Genomic DNA, 14,393 nt, shown 5'->3' with positions numbered 1-14,393 from the left:
TACTGGCAGGTAGGCATAATTAGTTTCAGTGTCTATTATGATTTTTATCAATTCATAGATGAGACCTCCTACCATAGAGTGGATCAACCTTGTATTCTAATTTAGCAAAGCTTCACTAAATGCATGCCCATAGGCACTGTGAAAATGGCTGGAATCCTTTAAACAACTTGCCCTCTGCGGGCATACTTCTCAAGTATGTTTTTATCCACAAGGAAGTGGATGTACACTGGGAAAAGTGAAAAGTCACATAGTGTTCAACAGTAAACATCATTTTTGAACAAATGTTTTCCAAATTCAGGAGCAATAGATACATAACATGGCCTATGATTAGCAGCTATAAAATAAAATTGAAAGTTTGATCTGAAGATTTCCATAGCATATGGAAATTGAAACAAAAAACAAAATCTATGGAAATGTAAAGACAAAGTAGAATGGTGAATAGGAAGAATTTCTAAGCAAGTAGCTCAAATGAAAAGAGAGATGAAATATTAAAAGTAGAATTAATCAAAACTTTAAAAATCTATATTAGAGGATATATTTAGTTTTATTGATCCTCTGAAAAGAGATCACTAATGGGGTGACACACTTCGGAATATTTTCTAAATTAAGAAGGAAAGATATAGAAATGAACATAATCAGAAGGGTAGTGATAGACATGGAAATTCAAATTACAGAGTTCAAAGCGAGTACTATGCAGAATTGTTTTTCATAAATATGAAAAAAATGTAAATCTTATGAGCATGCAAATAGAAAAAAAATGTTTAGCTAAAAAGAAACATTAAGGTCATTTAAATTTCCTTTTATGCTACATTAAATTCCTGAAGCAAAAGAAATATTATACTATCTATTTAAAACAAAAATGTTGTCAATGTAAATGTAAGACATAAATAATTTTATACCTAATTAGCATAAAGTAGGTTAGTATATCCAATAACTTAGAAAATATGCCTACTCAACATTCATCTGACAAAAAAAAAGTTCTGATGAAACCAATCCAAATTATTTTAAGGTAAAAATTTTAAAAAATAAACTTAAAAAGTTGTTAGTGCTAAGGATATTGTTCTGACTTCTTACGGATTAATAAATTGAGCCCTAACAAAAATAGAACTCTAAAATTATCTGTTACATAACTTTTAAAAAAATCAAAGTAAAGTGATACAGTTGGTTAAATTCATGTGAGCCAGGTTCAAATTTAAGTAGTCTGGCTTCATGACTTCACTTACTCTACCCTGTTGCCTTTGGAACTGTGGGGCCACAGGAGTGGCAGTGGCATGTAGCATTGAAAGCGGTTAAATAATATGCTATTGTAGAATATTTTTGTTGTAATCATTCAAATGCAAAAATAGTTGAAAAACAACCTCCAAAGAAACACTTTGATGTAAAGTTCAAACTTTTGTTGAAATCCTGTGTGTATGTGTGTGCACAACTTTGTTTACAATATTTTAAGGGTGTTACATAAAGTCTCATTGCAATAATGTTGGAAAACCCTCAAGACCACTCTTACATTCAGTAACTCACTAGCAGTATTCTCAGAACTAGTAAAGCCATTGCACTCATGGTTAGAGTTTATTATCTTATGAGGATGCAGATTAAATCAGAATAGAAAGAAAAGGTACACATGGCAATGTCTAGGAGAGACTAGGAATGAGCTTCCTGTTGTCCGCTTGCAGTAGACTTGTATAGACTGTGCTTATTTCTGCTAGGAAATATATGTGTCAACATGAACAGGTGTTTCTAAACCAAGGGAGCTCCATCCTTCCAGAGATCAAATCCTGTAGCCAGTTTCCCACCCAAAATCACGTTGTTAACATTCTCTGTCATGGACCAAAGCTCTTATGTAAAGAATGACATTTTTATGAGGCAAGAGACTCCAGGGGTTTAGAAATTATCTCTGAGAAGCCAGGCACAAGTAACACACCTTTCTTTGTGTTAATATGGTATGGACTACCTACACTTACTGAGTTAACCTATTCCAATATACATACTATTAATACATTAATCAAGGTACAAAGAGTAAAAGATCCATTTTTTCTTGTTTCTTCTTGATGTTTTGGGGTCATTTCCAGTTTTTTAAATCCTTTTATAATTTAAGCAAATTTTGCTCTGTTGAGTTTTTTTTTTTTTTTTTTACAAGTGATGAACAGCAGTGAAGAATGCACACACTTTAAATTTTAGTTGACATTTCAATATAAAGACCTTTTCTCCTTTGTCTAATTAGTGAATTTGCTGCTACCTAGTACAGTCATTAATTTTTCTTCAAAGTTTTTACTGCATAATTAAGAGTTTATGTTTGTTTTCCCTTAAAAATATAAAATAGCAATGATACTGATTTTCTAAAGCAGATACTGATTTTTAAAGCAGAATTCTCTATCCTGGGACAAAATACAATTATAATGTACTGCAAAGTTTTGTTTGGTGATATTTTGTATTTTTGGCTTTCAGTTTATTACTTAAAAGTGTTTTCAAAATCCTGACAATAATGAAAAGGATTCTAAATGAAAAAGTATTTAGAAAGCTGAGACACGAATACTGTGAGTTTGAAGCCAGCCTGGAGAACTTAGCAGAGACCCAGTCTCAAACAAACAAATTAATAAATAAATAAAATTTAAAAGCATCCAAACTGAAGTGGCACCCCCTTTATTCACAGAAAGTCTTAACTGGGCTTCTACAGAAATCTTCACCATGGCTGACTTTAGGATTGTCAGCAAAAGAGTCTCCGCAAAAGAGTTCAATGTAGATAAACTTCCTATTTTCGTGTCGCCCTGTTTTACTTGGCCACTGGCTGGGAAGATACCAGCACTCTAGGTGCTGGACACCCCTTTATTAGTTTTTCACAAACATATCCAATATAGTAGTTTGTAGAAATGTGCAAACAAGGCCTCTGGCCTTGAGCTGGGCTTCACAGAGATGTCTACATTTTTAAGATAAGTTACCAATTGGGCTCCATGGTAACAGCTGGCAGGGGGAGGAAAGAAAGGGGAGAAGAAGCTCTCCCCTTCTCAGGTGTTGTCCTGGAAGGGTTAACTTGACAAAAACAGTGAAAGAAAAAGCTGCTTTTAGTGACCTTCTACAGACTGTGAACTTCTGAGGCCCTCCTCTTACATGCTGAGTATAAAACTCTGAAACTCCCTGAACTCAGGGTTCAGGGGATTGATTGATTACAGCAAAAGTTGTGCCTTCTGAACCTGGCTGCAGCCAAATAAAACTGTTTCCTGCTATCTTCGGTGCCCTGCCTTGTTTGTCCCTACAACAAAACAACAACCCAAAGCCCCCTAAAACTTTAGCCTCCTTGGCCCAAAGGGCATATTTCTATCACTATAGTCTATCAACAATGTCTTCACTTAGAAACACACGATAGGGTCTAAGCAAACAGGAAAAAAACTAAGAATAATAATTTCATTTAAATGTGAATATTAATGAAGTTTAAAGCTCAGGATATGAGAGAGAATAAGGTATAGAAGAGAGATAATTGAGTACATTACCAGGCAACTGATGCTGTATGGACTCCATCACTGGATAATTAAAAGAGTTAGATCCATTCCACAGACATGAATAATGGTTAAAATTATTTAATATTCTTAGTCATGTATAGACACCATGATTCAAGATGCATAATTTGCTCTCAGAAATAGGAGACAGTATCTTCTCACATGTGGCTTTCATATGATTCTTATTACTTGAACTATAATTCTGTTTCCCAGGAAACTGGATTCTAGAATTATTGAATACTCTAATGTTATCAAAAAAAGTTTATAAATTGCTGTTTTACCATCAAAATTATTTTAGTTAATAAGAAAATATTGAAGTTTCTTTCCAATACATTTTTCTCAATTTAGAGGTTGATTTTTAAAAATCAAAATCATTGGTTATTCAAAATGATATATTTCAATTTTACAACTTTTTAAAAGTATATATTTAAACTGTAAAATGTGGATTGAAAAAACACCAAAAGGGCTCAGATGCATCTCATTCTGCATAATGAGAATTCTCTCTGACTGTTTACATTGGCAGTTCCCCATCTCCTTCAAAGTAATATTGGAATCTCATTTTTTTCCAGATGATAAATCAGTGCAATATCAGAATGTTTATATTGCATGTGCTATTTCATTCTTGAGGTGCAAAGGAGAAAATGATAATATTTTTATTGCATCAGTATGGAGCATAGAACTAGTTGTCATGAAGGCTGATTGAAGAAATGTTGCTATTTCAAATCCATTTAAAGTGACTTTCAAAGGCTGAGCTATAAAAATGAAATGACCAGAACACAGTAAAGCCAACGTGACTACTTTAATCATCTCAATAATTGATGCCAATGGCTGCAGCGATGCGATTGTGGAATCATCAACATCTGTCATTAGGACAGCCCACATGATTGGATTAGCAATGATGTATCAGGTTATTGTGTGTGTGGATGTATGTGTGTGTATTTGTGTGTGGTTATATACACATTTTATAGCTTATTTACCACCATTACATATGGAAGTCAGTGTGATAACCTGAGTTTTTCCCAAGCAGCAACCTCATTTTTGATTACTTAAACATATGGCAGAATTTGGGAAATTGTCGGATTTTTCAAATGTAAAGAAATAAGTCAAACTACCTATTTCCAAGAAGACATTCTAAACTTGATATACATTTTTCATATTTTTTATGATAGTCTTAATATACATTCATTAAAAAACTCACTGACTGAATTAAAACATAATCATAATAATATCTGGCAACATGGCTATATCCAAAAGTGTATTCCATTTAAAAAATAAATTCAGTAGACTCCTCCTACATTTCATTGTTTTTTAGTATTTTGATCATATCAAATGCAGTGAAGTTTGGGTGAAGAAATACTAAGGTTATTAATAGAAGTGGAACATCTTACATTTTGAAAGATGTGGAAGTTAAAATGTCACAGACTACATGAGTTGGATGACATATGTTTATTTGCAACATCATTTTCCCTTGCAAGGTGGCAGAGCAGATGAAAATTATGTTAGGTAAGAAAATACTGAATAAAATTCTTACAAGCATTTTATGCATTCAAGAACTTATTTATTTATTTTCATTTCCAAATTGTGTTCCATGGAGCATATTGATATGAGAAGTCCTGTTAAAAATGTAATTCACAATTAAGTAATATTGAAAAACACTGCATTTTTTATTCTCATCTTGGAGGATCACAAAGAATTTTAGTAAAGGATCTAAGAAGCACCACAATAATAAAAACTTGTTAGTTCACTGATTCTCAAACTTACTTATTATTCACACACTTTTAAAACTTAATATTACATTAAGTGAATGTATAATGCATTTTGTAAAATATGAATAATGAAGAAAACATTGACTTTGTCTTCTAGGATATGGAAAAAACATATTAATATTTTGAACATAAAAAATCATGAATGGTAAAAATGTAAGAAATTATTGCTTTGCATTGGCTTCTTAGCATTCTGTCTGATGGTCTTCTGGAATAGTCCTAAGTTTCCTGTGAAATGCAATGCACAGTTACTTTTTGATATTTACTTTTTTGCCATCATGGCCAGCTCTGATTCTTAGTTTGATTGTTTCAATCATTGAGTTAGAATATATGTCTTTGTACTTCCTAGGAGTCCTAATTCTATATTCTAGTCAAGCTGTTGGTTGCCAGGTGTGGTGGCACATGTATGTAATCCCAGCGGCTTAGGAAGTGGAGGTAGGAGGATCACAAGTTCAAAGCCAGCTTCAGCAATTTAGGGAGGTCCTAAGCAACTTGGTGAGACCCTGGCTCTAAATAAAATACAAATTAAAAAAAAAAAAAGGTGGGGATGTGGCTCAGTAGTTAAGCACCCTTGGGTTCAATTCCCAGTATAATAATAATAATAATAGTAATAGTAATAATGATAATAACTATAATGATGATGATGATGATGATGTTGTTGGTGGTGGTGATCCAGGAGAGAAATAATCCAAGAAAATGGATAAATCAGGATTCTTAGCTTTTGTGAATTGGAGACTTCCTGAGGATGAGATAGAAAAGATCTGTCTGGGATGAACTAGTAAGAAATATGAGGAGCTTGCTTGGTCCATCCCCATATAAAAGGGGTTCTAAGATTCAGGAAATTCTACCCAGTGAAAGAGAAAAGATAAATTAAAGTGGGTTGGGAGAGAGCAGGGAGGGTTTCTTCAGCTAGACAGAGGCCCCCTCGTCTCAGACATTAATTTACCTATTAATCATTTCATGATTTTGGTAAAATGCAGATTCTGATTTACGTGTTTGCAGTTGAATCCAAGATTATAAACTGTAAAACTCTTACAGGTTATGCCAATCCTGGATTGTCACTTTGAACAGCAAAGCTGTAGGACACATGTAATTTTATTGGCCAAGGGGAGAGTGAACCTATTGAGACAGATTAGTTCTTAGTCCAGGCAGGCTACTTACTATAAACAAATACCTTAACTAGGTGGCCTATAAACAACAGAAATTTATTTCTCACAGTTCTGGAGTCTGAGGAGCAATGAGCTGGCTGACTCAGTAGCTGATGAAGGCATACTTTGTCAGTTATGGATAGGAACTTCTTGTTGTGTCCTCACATGATGGAAGGGATGAGAAGTCTCGCTCTGGCTTTATTTGTGAAGGCACTAATCTCATTCATGAGGGCTCCATTTTTGTGATCTAATCACTTCCCAAAGGTCCCACTTCCAAATACTGTCATCTTGGGGGTTAAGATGCCAACACATGAGCTTCGGAGAGACTGGAACATTCAGTCTATATTTGAGATAGTTATTACAGATTTTACCAAACTTTCTTTAGCCTAAAAAAAATCACCTGGAAGCTCTTATAAATATGGATCCCATGTCCAATTTCATAGGTAACACATAAAGACTCTTTAGGGAAAAATCCCAGAATTTTTTATCTTTAGCAATTCCCCTAGGAGCTTCTTGTCATTAATAAGTTTATAAAACATGGAGTTTATGTGGTGTTTTCCCAAGATGATCCTCAGACCATTTACATTGATTGTGTAAGGATTCTACTATCCTGAGGAGCTTATTGGGAACAATGTTTCATGTCCTCATTAATATTAGAATTCATATCTTCCCAAGGCCCTGATGCACATGAGGCTTGTGAATCACTGATTATGCATGCTGCTCTTCTATATGGGCTAACAGCTATTCTCCAGGCTTCATAGAAGGTGTTTACATATTCTAGCCTGCCTGAATCCACCCAATAACATTCTTAAAGCAGTGCCTCTCAGAGGTCATTGTGGTTATGACAGTGGTAATTAGTGGAAGGGTAGAGAAAAATCATTCCCTGGGGAGAGTTAGGCCTTTAGAAACCTTCATTTCTTAAAGATTTGTGTGTAAGAGTGCTTTAATAATACAAAGAAGGTTTTATTTTGTTAGTAATTCCAGCCAACTTCATAAGTTTAGAAAAGAAATTTATTTTCACAGAGTACTGGTGGTTGCTGGGATAATTATAACATAGGAAAAGAAATTTTTTTGATACATTGGAAGAAACACATACTTTTGACTTTTATAGACTTAGCATTGGCTCTGTTTCTTAGCGATTGTGATAACAACTAATTGTTATTCAGTGCTTATTATGAATCAGGTCATGAGTTGGGTGCAATGCACCTATCTATATCACCTTAAACAATTGACGTAACTCATCTATACTCTTGTAATTTACTACTCTTGTTTCCAACTATGTGGGAATAATCTGGTCCCAGTGAATGAGTTGGTCCCAAGGTGCCACAAGACTGAAGGAAGAAAAGGCAGACAAATCCAGGGTTTCACAGAGTGCACCTCATTGAGGAACTTACTTACAAAAGTATGGTTCTAGGCAGCAGCAAGAGCAAATGGATCTCCACAATTCTGGTCAGAAGGAGGGGTGAATATATTGGTCAGGAAAATTGTAACTCCATCCAAGTTGGAATGTATTTGGTTTGTCTTAAGCTATAGTAAAGAGTCAGGCACCTTTCCTGACACCACGACCCAGCTGTAGAAGTGTATATGCCACTCACATGGATTTGTCTATTTGTACTTTGTTGGAGAGGTATGCAGGAAAATCTAAATAGGGTTACTTGGGGGCAATCAAGCTAGTTATGACTGAGGGCACCAAGCTGAGTTCATAACCAACCCATTATTTGTTCTCTTTCTCTAAAGTCAATTAATTAAATAATGTTCTATAAAAACTATCCCAAGTGACTTCATCTTCAAAATCTGCCATTACACATTGTACCACTCAGAGGTATACCACTGCATGTCCACAGTGCACCTCTGCAGCACTGGAGGTGCACAGTTCCTTAATGTTCTTAGATTTTGTTCCATTTCACATTCTCCAATTATTTCATCCTGGACCCAACTTGTCCCATTTTAGATCTTGTAAAACACCGTAATCCATTTTCAGAGGTATTTCACACAAATATCCTTTTGCTGTGACAGTCCTTTGACATCATACCTAAGTTCATAATTCCATCATTTACTTCCACTCTATCTGTTGCTTTAGTTTGGATCCTGAATATCCCCCCAAAATCCATGTGTTGAAGACTTGGTTCCCAACCCATCAAGGGTAAAAATTTAGAAGGTGGAGCCCAATGAAAAGAAATTAGGTCACTGTGGACATGCAATTGGTTGGGGGTATTGAAACTCCAGCCTTTTCTTTTTGCTTCCTGGATGCCACAAGGTGAATAACTTTGCTTTATAACATCTTCCTACCATGACATTCTCCCTAGTCACAAACTCAAAAACACTGTAGTCAGAAGTCAATGAACTGAAGCCTCTAAAACCAGGAACCAAAAAAAAAAAAAAAAAAAAGTTTCCTCATAAGTTATTTATCTCTGGTATCTCACTACAATATGGTAAATCTGACTAATGCATATAACTTTCCTAACAAATGTGGATCCTTATTTATCACCAGCATTGATGTCTCAATAGACTGATCCATTCCACAAGGCCTCACCCTTCCTAGGAGACCCTGAAATCTTCTCTTTTTTCCCTCTCTGTGTGGATAGCTGAGTCTCAATATGGAAACCTGTATGACCAGGTGAAGCAGTGCCATGATGTAGCAAGGGGGTCTAATTTTCATGGAACTGCCAGTGAACACTTATCCTTCTACCCCGTCATGGTCATGGTCTGCTCCCTAGAGCATTATCAAAACTTTATTGATAACCTCAGGTTCTCACTAATGGCTGTGTTTGTTAAGTAAGTCTTTAATTTTGAGTTACCTTGGGAAATTTGTTTTCTGATGCTGGGACTCACACCAGACACATTAAATAAGAGTTTCTCAGGTATTGGCCTAAGCAATAGCAGTTAAAAAAAAAAGTCTTCATATTTGATTAAAGAATATTGCTCTAATTGATCCCCTAATGTCTCTTTCCAGCAAATAGATTTCATCTCTTAATCTTTTCAATGATATTGAGTTTAGAACACATAAATCCTTTGTTTTTTCCCCTGGACTCTTCATGAATTTACATGTTTCAACACTCATTTGAATCCCTGTTCAGTGTCAGAGATGAGATGAGAGAGAGAGAGAGAGAGAGAGAGAGAGAGAGAGAGAGAGAGTGTATCTGTGTGTAGCCTCTATCCCATGCCTCCCTGGGTCTTTCTGTGACTTCATACCCATATATGCAGTGCTCTGTATGTGTTCTTTACTATTTCTTTATGCTTCTTTGTCCTTTTTTTTCTATTTTTCTGTGTCTTTTTCTCATTGAATTGGTTTTCTGTCTCTGTTTCTATTTGTGTCTGCTTATCTCTCAATCTCTTCCTCTCTTTCTCTTCTTTCCTCTTCATTTTTTTTCTGTTTTCTTCTCATCTGTCTCTCCTTTGCTCTTACTGTTCCCCATTTCACATTTCTGTTTTTTTCTTCCTTGTCTGTCTCTTCCCAAACTTTGCATCTCTGCTTACTATTTTTCTTTTTTGAGGCAGGGATACCAGGGAATGAACTCCCTGGCACTCAACCATTGAGCCACATCCCCAACCCTTTTTTTGTATTTCATTTAGAGACAGCGTCTCACTGAGTTGCTTAGCACCTTGCTTTTGCTGAGGCTGGCCTTGAACTCATGATGTTCCTGTGTCTGCGTCCTGAGCTGCTGGGATTATAGGCTTGAGCCACCATGCCTGGCTCTCCATTGGCCCTCTTTCTTAACACTGTAAATATACTTTTATTTCTTACATTAATAAAATGCTACAATTGTATTATTCTGAATCTTTTCCTACTTTATTCCCACCTAAAATATTAAAAAAAATAACCTGACTGTTTTATTCATTAATTTCATTTAATTTTAAATAAAATGCAATGTGGATTTTATCCTTACTCTATCATTAGTTAATAGGATCAAATTTCTTGGGGAAGAAAATACCTTTTGACTTAATGAGTAGGTACATTTATTAGATTTAAAAATTAAAGGTTATTGACAAGCAGAATTAGAAGAGTTTTAATGGTTCTCACAGAGTTGCTTAGGGCCTCGCTAAATTGCTTAGTCTGACCTTGAATTTGTGATCCTTGACTCACTGAGATTACAGATTTTTAGCACCATGCTTGGGTAATCTCTGCTTTTTAATGTTCTTTCTTCCATTGGATTCCATGACATAATTCTTATGATTTCTCTCATATAACTCTTATTACTATTCATTGTATGTTAGTCTTCACTTTCTAGGAAATGTCAACACCAGATCCTTCTGTTCAGAATCATTATGATAAAAGGCTGTATAGAAATACAGCCTAGTCAGCACAGGCATTTCATCTGAGAGCATCATCCAGTAATGCAGAAGGTAAAAGTAACCATATGAGTGAGCCCAGGTAAGAGTGGCCAAAGAATCATTTACTTAATCCAGAATTTTTTAAAGTATTTAAATTTTTTTAAAGTATTTAAAATATTTTTGTTTTGTTTCTTTAAGATAAAAGATCTTTAAGTGATAATTATAGATTTCTTGTGTGTTGTCAATTTCTCTTCACAGTCTTAATCTCTCCTAGAATAACTCTTCAGTATTCTAATTTCATTTTTTGTGTTTATACCTTATCTATTTATTTTTCAGGTCTAACACAAAAGCTATCAATAATCAAATGTCTTTCAGTTACTTCTAACTCAGAAATATAAAAACTGAATAATGTTATATATATATATATATATATATATATATATATATATATATATATATTCTAATTTATTTAATTGGTATTCTTACCCATCTACTTATCTAACTCAAAACTGTGGGTAAATCTTGCCACTTGTTCTTCAACTTCCTCAACAATTATCTCCCAGGATATATTCAGCTATCATATTTTTCCTAAATAGCTCCCTTCTGTTCACCATTGCTAGTTCTCACTAGGAAGACATTTGCCACCTCTTGACTTTAGTAATTTATTGATAAGTTTTCCTGGTTTTTATCTCAGGCCCCTTTGAATTTTTACCTCATAGGAATAGAATTAAATTAGGCTCTATCTCTGTCTTTAAATTAATAGGCAAAAATCTAATATGTCAGCATGACACAAAACCCTTTAGCGTGATCCCTAACAACCTATCCAGCCTTACCATCTCCATTCCACATCTCCATAATATTTTGTGTATAAGGAATATTGAGCCATACAAATATATATGCATAGGATGAAGTTTCAAAACTTGCACTTCCAATAATGCCTTTTTTGTCATCGGAAAGAATTTGTTAACCTGTTTGGGTTAGTCCTCTCAAGACAAAACTCAGGCATTAACTCCTCCAGGAAGTCTTCCGTAAACCTCTGCAGGCAGGTAAAGACATAATCATCTGTGTTTTCCTATCACATTATGTGCATTTATCTATCTCAGTGGACGCCATGGTGTATTGTAATTACCTGACTTCCTAGCTATCTAAATCTATAAACTCCTTGAGCATATCTTCCTCACCATTCCCAGTTTCTTGTTTAATCTCAGATTCAAAGATTACTCAGTAGGAATTGGTTTAACTTTTGTTTTGAATTCAGTTTTCTCAGCTATGATGTATGGCTAATATTTCTATCTATCTATTATTATTTTTTAAATGTTTTATTTGTTTTAATTAGTTATACATGACAGCAGAATGTACTTATATACTTTGATATATCATACATAGATGGGATATAATTTCTCATTTTTCTGAGTATACATATTGTAGAATCACATTGGTCATGCAGTCGCATACATTCATAAAGTAATAATGTCTGTTTCATTCTACTATCTTTCTTATCCGCACATCGCCTGGCTTCCCCTCCTTTCACTCCCCTCTACCTAATCTAAGGTAATGCTATTCTTTTTTTTTCTTTCTTTCTTTTTTTTTTTTGCCTTTATACATGTAGGTTTTTTAATTGCATTACAGTTCTTAATACACATATATACCACAATTTTTGTATCTCTGTTTATATATAAAGTATGTTGAATCCCAATTCAAGTCTTCATACATGTACTTTGTATAATGATGTCCATTGTTTTGTAAAGTAAAATTGATCACGTAAATATTGTGAAGGAAAACTGACAAAAAATATTAGCTTTCCTTCTCATCTCTCATAAACAAACGAAAAAGAAAGCCAAAAGTTACAACGAAAGGGGGAAAACTAGGCACTCAGCTTCCTAGATAGAAGAACAGACTAATAATTTAAAAGAATGCAGGTGGTATATGCTCCCATGGGCACTATGATGTCTCAGGGACACTAGACAAATGGAAACAGATTATTTTGATACTCCTAACTTTTGTAGTGAGGTTGCAGGTCTCGTGCATCAAGAGCCAACATTCTACATAACTATGATAAGATTGGGTTTTTTAAAGGAGACCAAGAAAGGTTATTCTAAGTCATATAGTTTTTTTGGCTATTGGATTTTCTTTCTCTGCTTTCTCTCTTATATGTAGTACCTTCCTATTTCCTGTTATATAATTCAGATCTTGTGTCTCTCAAATTTTTAGATTTTGATTATATTTTTTAGATTTTGATTGTATTTTTAGATCTTGATTATATTTGTTTTACTTTTGGTTCTATTTTATTTTTAATTGACAAAAATTGTATGAGCAAATTATATATACATATAATGTATAATATATAATATTATAATATATAACATATATTATAATATATAATATACATAAATTATAAATGTATAATTTATGAAGTACAATGTGATATTCTAATTCATGTATACATGTATACATGGTGGCATGATCAAAACAGGCTAATTAACACATTTATCACCAGTCATATTTATTTTTTTGTAGTAAGAACATTTAAGATCCATATTAGTTATTTTGAAATACACACAAAAATATTATTAACTGTAATCACCATGCTGTGCAATAGAATAATAGAATTATTTTGTATAACTGACACTTTGTATGTTTTCCCCACCCAGCCCCAAATCCCAGTTTCTAGCAACCAATCACCTTTGACTCTCAGCTTTTATGGGTCTGGGATTTGGAGATTCTATACCTTAGCGGACTCATTTGGTATCTGTCTCTGTGCTTGGGTGAGGAAGAATTGCTTCAAACAACTTTTTTTTTTTTTTAAGTTTTTTGTTTTTTTAGTTGTAGATGGACACAATACCTTTATTTATTTATCTTTGTGTGCTGCTGAGGATCAAACCCAGGGCCTCACAAATGCTAGGTGAGTGCTCCACCACTGAGCCATAACCGCAGCTCCTCAAACAACTTTTAATGTGTATTATCCTTAGCCTTGGAGGATCACATCTGGAGTTTTCCTCAGCGTTGGAAATTACATTCTAAGAGGAATCAAGAATAACAAGAATATATGCGAGTAAATATGCCTAGAGTAAAAAATTAAATCACTTTATTCACTAATTTCATAAATGTATTTCCTTTCTTTTTTATAAAAATATTGAACAGGATGGAATCAAGAACTGAGCCATGCAGGTGCCGATTCAGAGACCATTTTCCTGGTCTGATAACTTTTCTTAATATTCTTGATAACAGATTTTTAAAAATACTTACTAATTCACATGATTAGTAGTAAATCTTGCCCATTCTCCTCCATGTACATTTTTTCCTACAGTTATATCATGAAAAAACTTAATGCTATATTAAATCCCATTAATAGCTGAAGTGCCATTTCTTATTTTTAATCAGTAATCTTTTTAAAATAAAAGAATAAAAATGTCTTATTCTATGAGGATAGTTAGCTTGCTTACTTACTAAATCATTCTTGAATATCAGATATATGCTTTTCACTGATATGGATACTGATGACATCAAAATTTGGTCTTTTTTCTCAACTTGTCCTATTCATGCAGCACTCAATTACATACAGAGCAATTGTTTCTGGGAAAAGCATTATAAATTAAAAAATAAAAACAACAACATTTTACCCATTGCAAATAAAAGCAAATGAGAGAATTATTTTAGATAAGTTAAGGAAATTTGAAAATCTAAGTGATAATAACTAAATACTACTGCATGCACACAGGTAC

This window comes from Callospermophilus lateralis, chromosome 16 (assembly GCF_048772815.1).
Source record: "Callospermophilus lateralis isolate mCalLat2 chromosome 16, mCalLat2.hap1, whole genome shotgun sequence".
Classification (NCBI taxonomy): Eukaryota; Metazoa; Chordata; class Mammalia; order Rodentia; family Sciuridae; genus Callospermophilus; species Callospermophilus lateralis.
The sequence above is the reverse complement of the archived record's forward strand: the minus strand, read 5'-3'. Positions refer to the sequence as shown.